Source organism: Perognathus longimembris, chromosome 19 (assembly GCF_023159225.1).
Source record: "Perognathus longimembris pacificus isolate PPM17 chromosome 19, ASM2315922v1, whole genome shotgun sequence".
Taxonomy (NCBI): Eukaryota; Metazoa; Chordata; class Mammalia; order Rodentia; family Heteromyidae; genus Perognathus; species Perognathus longimembris.
The window spans coordinates 26,845,335-26,852,000 of NC_063179.1; the positions used below are offsets into that span (position 1 = coordinate 26,845,335).

A 6,666-nucleotide genomic window follows, 5' to 3' on the forward strand; every position below is an offset into this window, starting at 1 on the left:
GGCAGATGCTCTCCATTGCTCATGTTCTACCAGTATTTTCTTTCCACTTACACAACATGAAAGTCACTTCAAATCAATCATGTCAGTGTATGTCATAACAGGGAATATTTAGGCAATTTGCTTGTCTGTTATGACTCAAAGTTGATAGGAAGAAAGGAAGCTGTCATTGTGATAAAGCAGTCCTCTCTACTGATCTGATAGGAATATTCTCCAGTTTATGCTTAGCTGGTGCCCTCCAGAAAGAATATTTTTAAGGTATTCATGTACCTAACTAGTTAAAAGTGTATTTGGAGTTGGGACTTGGTTACTAAATTGAAATTAATAGTAGCATTGACTCAATTTGAACAATAATCACTTCAGTTAAAAGCCATGTTGTTGTATGCATGTGCATGTTTACTGTGACTGGTACAAGCTAGGAAAACACTCTATCACTGAGCTGAATCCTCAGCCATAAACTCTAAATTTAGTGGCTACTTTCCCAAATGTAGTTCTTTTCATGCTTTCAGTGCCTTTTGTACTTCTATTGTAATATTATCCTTTTTGCCTTAGGATGTAGGTATTTGTGTGTATATCTATTTCTTTTCCTGAATGAAACATGCAGCACCAAGTAGGAATTTTTCCCATCTACTCTGTCTTGAGGACCATAGCATCTTAAAACATTTAAACTGAATTTTTATAGTAACATGGTTAGGTGTATGCCAGAAAAATTCCCTTAGTATGTGGGTGGTAGCCATACTTCAATAGTCTTTTTGCTCAACTTTCATTACTTAAGAAACTGCATTAAAAACATTAAATAGCAAACTATAAAAAGCATAATACAATTTGGTAAGGAAAGTCTATGGTCATAGTTTTAAGTGCAGTGCCTATCTAGTAAGAACAAAAGACTAGTTCGAACCCTAGTAGTGCCAAAGAAACAAAAACAGCTGGGTGCTGGTGGTTCACGCCTTTAAACCTAGGTACTCAGAAAACTAAGATATGAGGATCACAGTTCAAAGCTGGCTTATATAGAAAAGTCCATGAGACTTTTAATTAACCAGCAGCAAAATACTAGACTGAATGTGTAGTTCAAGTAATAGAATGCCAGCCATGCACCAAAAAAGCCAAGTGAGAGCTTGAAGCCCTGAGTTTAAGCTCTGGAACTGCAACAGAATTTAAAAAAATAGCAAAAAATGCTATGTAAGGAAAATCTAAACTATATCTCCTTCAGATAGTCTGCAACAAGAGATTCATTTTTGTTAATTATTGAAAAAATATGAGTCATTTTGCCTGCCGGGCCAGCCGGCAGGGGAACAGAAATCCTGACTGAGGGGTGGCAGGGATACGGAAAAGGAAAAATAAGGCAAGAGAAAAAAGACAAGAGACAAAGATGGGGTACGGGAGGTCTACAGCCGTAAGTTTGAACCTCAAGACTGCAGCCAAGTTTATTCCAACTACCAGCTTATATGCAGTTTTGGAACCAGGGAATAGCATAGGATTGTTAAAATTCCAGAACATAAAGAGTCTTTGAAGTTTGCAACATTTGATTACAGTAAACACAGGACAAGGTTGATTAACATAGGAATCTACTCCAGCGGACATAGCAAGGTGGGGACATAGCAAAGCAATTCCGGACAGTGGCTGTGAACAAATGTCCTTGCCTTTAGCATATCCTGGCGGTAACAGCACAGCCAGAGGTGATAATTTACCTAGCTGCAGGTTTGACTCCCCGACATCTTGGCGACATCGGCAGAGCCAGAGGTCAGGATGAGCTTAGCTGCTAGCTCGGCTCCCGACAATTTTGTCTGTTGGGTTTCTGTTTTAATTTTGTCTTTAATGGTTATGAACATGATGAGCCAGGTGCTGGTGGCTCAGGCCTGTAATCCTAAGTACTCAACAGACTGAGCAGTTTGAAGCCAGCCTCGCAGGAAAGTCTGAGAGACTCTTTATTTCCATTGAATTACAGGGGGGAAAAAATACCAGATGTGAAGCTGTGCCTCAAATGGTAGAGTGCTAGCTTTGAGCACAAAAGCTCAGGGACAGTACCTAGGCCAAGAATTCAAGCTCCAGGACTGGCAAAAAAAAAAAAAAGAATAAAATAATTGAGGATTTGGCAACCTTGGTACATTTCGTTGATCTAGTAAATTTTCAAGTTGATGGGTTTTCCTGTCAAGAACCTTTATAGGCCTGGCATTTATTGTGCATTTCATCACTTCTTGCAGTGAAGTCACCTTCTTTAGCGTTTCTGCATGCTAAAATAGATGTGAGATCAAGGAAGCCCCTGACCTGTCCCACACATGGTTTTCTGTTTTAAATAATTCATATGCCACAGTTTTTCAAACAACTGTTCTTTGGGAGTAAAGAGAGCATTGGAAACTTTGCAACTTTATATTGTCAATTATCACCCAAGAAAATGAGTTAAATTCAATTTTCATAATGATCTCCTATTAAAAATGAATGGAGTACTTAATGGAAAGCTCTGTCAAAATTTACACTAGTCAAAGATTTGAGTTATAAAATTACAGGCCTATAAAAGTTTTGATACTTGAGAATGTGTCATCTTCTTTCATTAACAGTATGATTCATCCAGCCTTCCAACTCTGTTATTCAAAGCAAAAACCATTTTGGCAGCAGAAAGTCATCTGAAAAATTTCAACAAGCAGTTAGAGACACTTCTGGACCAGAATGGGACAGCCCGTGACTGAAATGTGCCTATACAGCAAGGGCTCATGGTACTGCCTGCTACCTTCTGAAACTCAGCTGCTTTATAAATAATGTATAGTCTAATCACTAGAATTCATGCTTTATTCTCATGCAAGCTAAGTAACACCATTTCAAATATGTAAACACTTTAGAAGCTATAATCATCTTTTCTGATTAGTGTCTTAAGTAGTAAACTTTAATATTGTTAATATCTAATCTTTATTTCTTTTTTTTACTTGGTACTGTCGTGGGACTTGAACTCAGGGTTTGGGCACTGTTGCTGAGTTTCTTTCACTCAAGGCTAATGCTCTACCTCTTGAGCCACAGCTCTACTTCGTGTGTGTGTGCGTGTGTGTGTGTGTGTGTGTGTGTGCACGCTTCCTAAGTAGCTAGGATTACAGTAGACACGTTTGCCCAGCTGACACCGAATCTTATCTATCCCCACACGAGTTTTAACTTACAAACCTGTAAAATAAAGCTATGTAAATGTAGACAAATTTTAGTTAATTCAGAGACGTCTGCAGAATTTAAGTACACTGAAGCTAATTTTAAAGTAAACTGGTTTAAGTAAGAAACACTGTAAAGCAAAGTAATAAAGCTTTATTGATATAATCAGATTTACTAATAAGCTAATGTAATTTTTTTTCAGTTTTAGGGATTGAACCCAGGGCCTTGTAAATGCTCAGCAATTTCTGTACCACTGAGCTCAAACCCCAGCCCTAATTGATTGTGTTATTATAAAGCACATATTTCAGGCAAATGGCAGTCTGATTAAGGAAGTATCATGTGCAGAGTGCTACTGTTGTAAGACTTCCATAATGAGTTCATCAGAAATTTCGTCCCCTGTACCGTGTAACTGAGAAGACCGTTCTCTGCAATGTCAGCTAGTTCAGCATCCTCAGCTGCTTGTAACAAGCAAGCATTGTCGCTGCCACTGCCCCAGTCAGTGTCCAAAGATGCACCTGGTGATGACTTGCAGGGTGGCGCTTCATGATGACTCACACCATCTGCTATCACGTCTTCTTCCTTTATTCAGCGAGGAAGGGGGAGGGAGATAAAGGGTAGTCAATGAGTTTACCGTATACACCAAAACAGTTTACACTGAAATGAATATTCTAGATGAATACTGTCTGCCAAGCAGGCAGCATGAAATTCCACATTTGAAATTGTTATTTGGCAGGAAAATAACTTTTTTTTGGTGGTGGTGAAATCATCTCTGTTTTCCATGTCACTCATTCATTCATTTTTATAGTGCTAGAAATCAGAGACCTGTGGATGCTAGGTACATGAACTGCCCTGGGGAATCTCTCTCTAGCCTGGACCCCACATATTGATGTGCAGTGTGGCTATCACACAGTGAAGAAGCCTCAGAAAGGCAGAAAAGACGTGTGTCCCAGGAAGGCATCACTATATGGGCTAGAGCAAATATAGACTGAGGTTTTGAAAAGGAGACAGTCCAGCTAAGACATTTGCTAGCTTGACATTAGGCTTAATTCTATAACTTACAAAGTAGCTACAATAACAGGTGCACCATCCGATCCAGCTCTCCACTGAGATAGCCTTGCAAACTTTTCTGCCCAGGCTGGCCTCAAACCACAATCTTCCCAATCTTGACTTCCTAAGTAGGTAGGATTGTAGGTATGATTGACAAGTACTGACCAGTTCCGTTACTTCTAAGCATTTTTCAACCTAGAAGTTTAGTAAGAATCTGGCTACCAGTTACAGGAGACATTTTAAAAATCAGACTGAATAGATACCAGATTGAATTTTCTAGAATATAAACTTAAATTTGGTCATCGTGTAGCCGGTAGCTTATTCTAAGTATAACACATTAAAAAAATAACTCAAAAATTATGGGAGGGTATAAAATTAAGTCTGAAAATAGGATAACATAGAACATTACTAAAATGTTTCAAAATGTTAGTGAAATCATACAAAAATAGACACAGATATGTCATAATAGAAATATAGGTGGTAAACCCACAAATAATTCATAAATAAAGAATGAAAAGTAAAACAAGTGAAATGTCACTTGCCTTTTTGCTTAGTAGAGACGAAAAGGTCATTTCCTGTCATTTCTATGGAAAGCAATTCGGTTAATAGGTACTGCTAAAGTATTTGTCATACTTTAGGGGAAAATATCAAGCAAATAGCATGTGCATTATGACTTTAACAGTACACAAACATACATATAAATTATGGAGGATATATGCTAAAAACTTGATATTTTGGCCAAATTATGACAGAGCAAGATTTTTTCAATTTTCTCATGTATTTTCTGTTGCTTTTCTTTTTCCTGCAAAGAATGTTAGTAAGTTGAGTAAATAAAACACTTTAAGGGCTGAGAATATGGTGTAGTGGTAAAGTACTCTCCTCATATACATGAAGCCTTGGGTTCGATTCCTCAGTACCACATATATAGAAAAAGTGGGAAGTGGCACTGTGGCTCAAGTGAAGCCAGGGACAGTACTTAGGCCCTGAGTCCAAGTCCCAGGACTGGAAAAAAAATATATATATATACACACATGTATACATATGTTTCCAATATTACGTGCATAAAACTCTTTAAGAGAAAAGTTAACTGCTGAGTAATACCTGCCAGAACTTAAGTTACATGTTCCCTTTGACACAGTTCTACTTTTAAACATGCATCCTTCAGAAATAGTTGTTCAGAAAGATAAAGATGGGTGTTTTACTTTACTTTGTAAAGCAAAAAGGGAGAAACGTGCTAAATTTTGGGACCACTTCCATTGATGATGCAATTTCTCATGCCGCAGTGAAAAAGAACAAGCTGCACATTGTCAGACATGAGCTGAGACAGGAGCATCACTCCCGTAAGTAAAAACAGTCACTGATCTGTTTAGATGCTACCTGGTCAAGTGTGGTAGTGCAAGCCTGAAATCTCAGCATTGGGGAGGCTGAGGCAAGTGCATCAATAATTAGATGCCAGCCTGAACTTCATAGCCAGATGTTATTTAAACTAGACACAGCTGGATCTTGCTCATAGCTCATGTATGCTACTGTGCCAGAAATGAATTTGGAGAAAGAAAGACAAAAAGTGGCACATACTTCTTTGAAAAGGAACCAGAGACTGACATCAGCAGGCAATGGAAAATCTAAATCAGACAGAAAAAAAAACTATTTTATGTAGACATCTAATTATCTCATTTTTTACTTTGTGGTAAATGTAAAAATTAACTCACAGTCAGATTTGAAGTTTACTGCTTTACATACAGGATCATGACATTTTTTATATCAAACTTCAATTAGAATCCTGTTTGTATAAAGAAAAGTAAGTGTTAGTAATGTCCATGCCTGATAAAAACAAAATCCAGTTCTCTGTTGTCTATAAGGAATGTGCTCAGGACTTAAAGATGGAGGAAAACCCAAGAGTAAAAAGATCACAGTAGATGCACAGCAACCAAAATAAGCTGGTTGCTAAAAAACGTCACAATGTGGATAAAAGGCTAGGAATATGGCCTAGTGCTCACTTCATATATGTGAAGCCCTGGGTTCAATTGTTCAGCACCACATATATAGAAAAAGCCAGAAGTGGTGCTGTGGCTCAAGTGGTAGAGTTCTGGCCCTGGGCAAAAAGAAGCTAAGGACAGTGCTCAGGCCCTGAGTTCAAGCCCCAGGACTGGCAAACAAATAAAACAACGTGGATAAAATGAAGAGGATCCCAACAGGATATACAGCAGTTCTCACCTCATCCACCAAACACAATCTGAAAAGAGGGGAGGAAAAACTTGGCAGCATTGTAATGACAGAAAATTCACCCACAAACACAGTCTTCCATCCGAATCAAGTCTTTTAAAAAGTATGCTTGATAATTTATAGATGAAGGGTCCACCAGAAAAGTTCAGTAATGATGCAGAAAACAGGAATAATACTAAAGAAACTAGCAGATTGGATCGACTTGAATACATGAAGAAGCGTTCTGTGATCAGAAGCCACTAAAATTGACTCTGTGCAGGCTACGTGAAT

The 6,666-nt window shown here is 38.1% G+C and overlaps 1 long non-coding RNA gene across 1 annotated transcript; it reads right to left on the bottom strand.

Moving 5' to 3' along the window:
* Positions 1-3,670: 3,670 nt before the first annotated feature.
* On the bottom strand, positions 3,671-5,930 carry LOC125367716. The gene is made up of 3 exons (XR_007214133.1): positions 5,883-5,930; positions 5,749-5,795; positions 3,671-3,705 (listed from the first exon to the last, which is right to left on the bottom strand). It is a non-coding gene; the product is annotated as an uncharacterized LOC125367716 (long non-coding RNA).
* Positions 5,931-6,666: the final 736 nt, after the last annotated feature.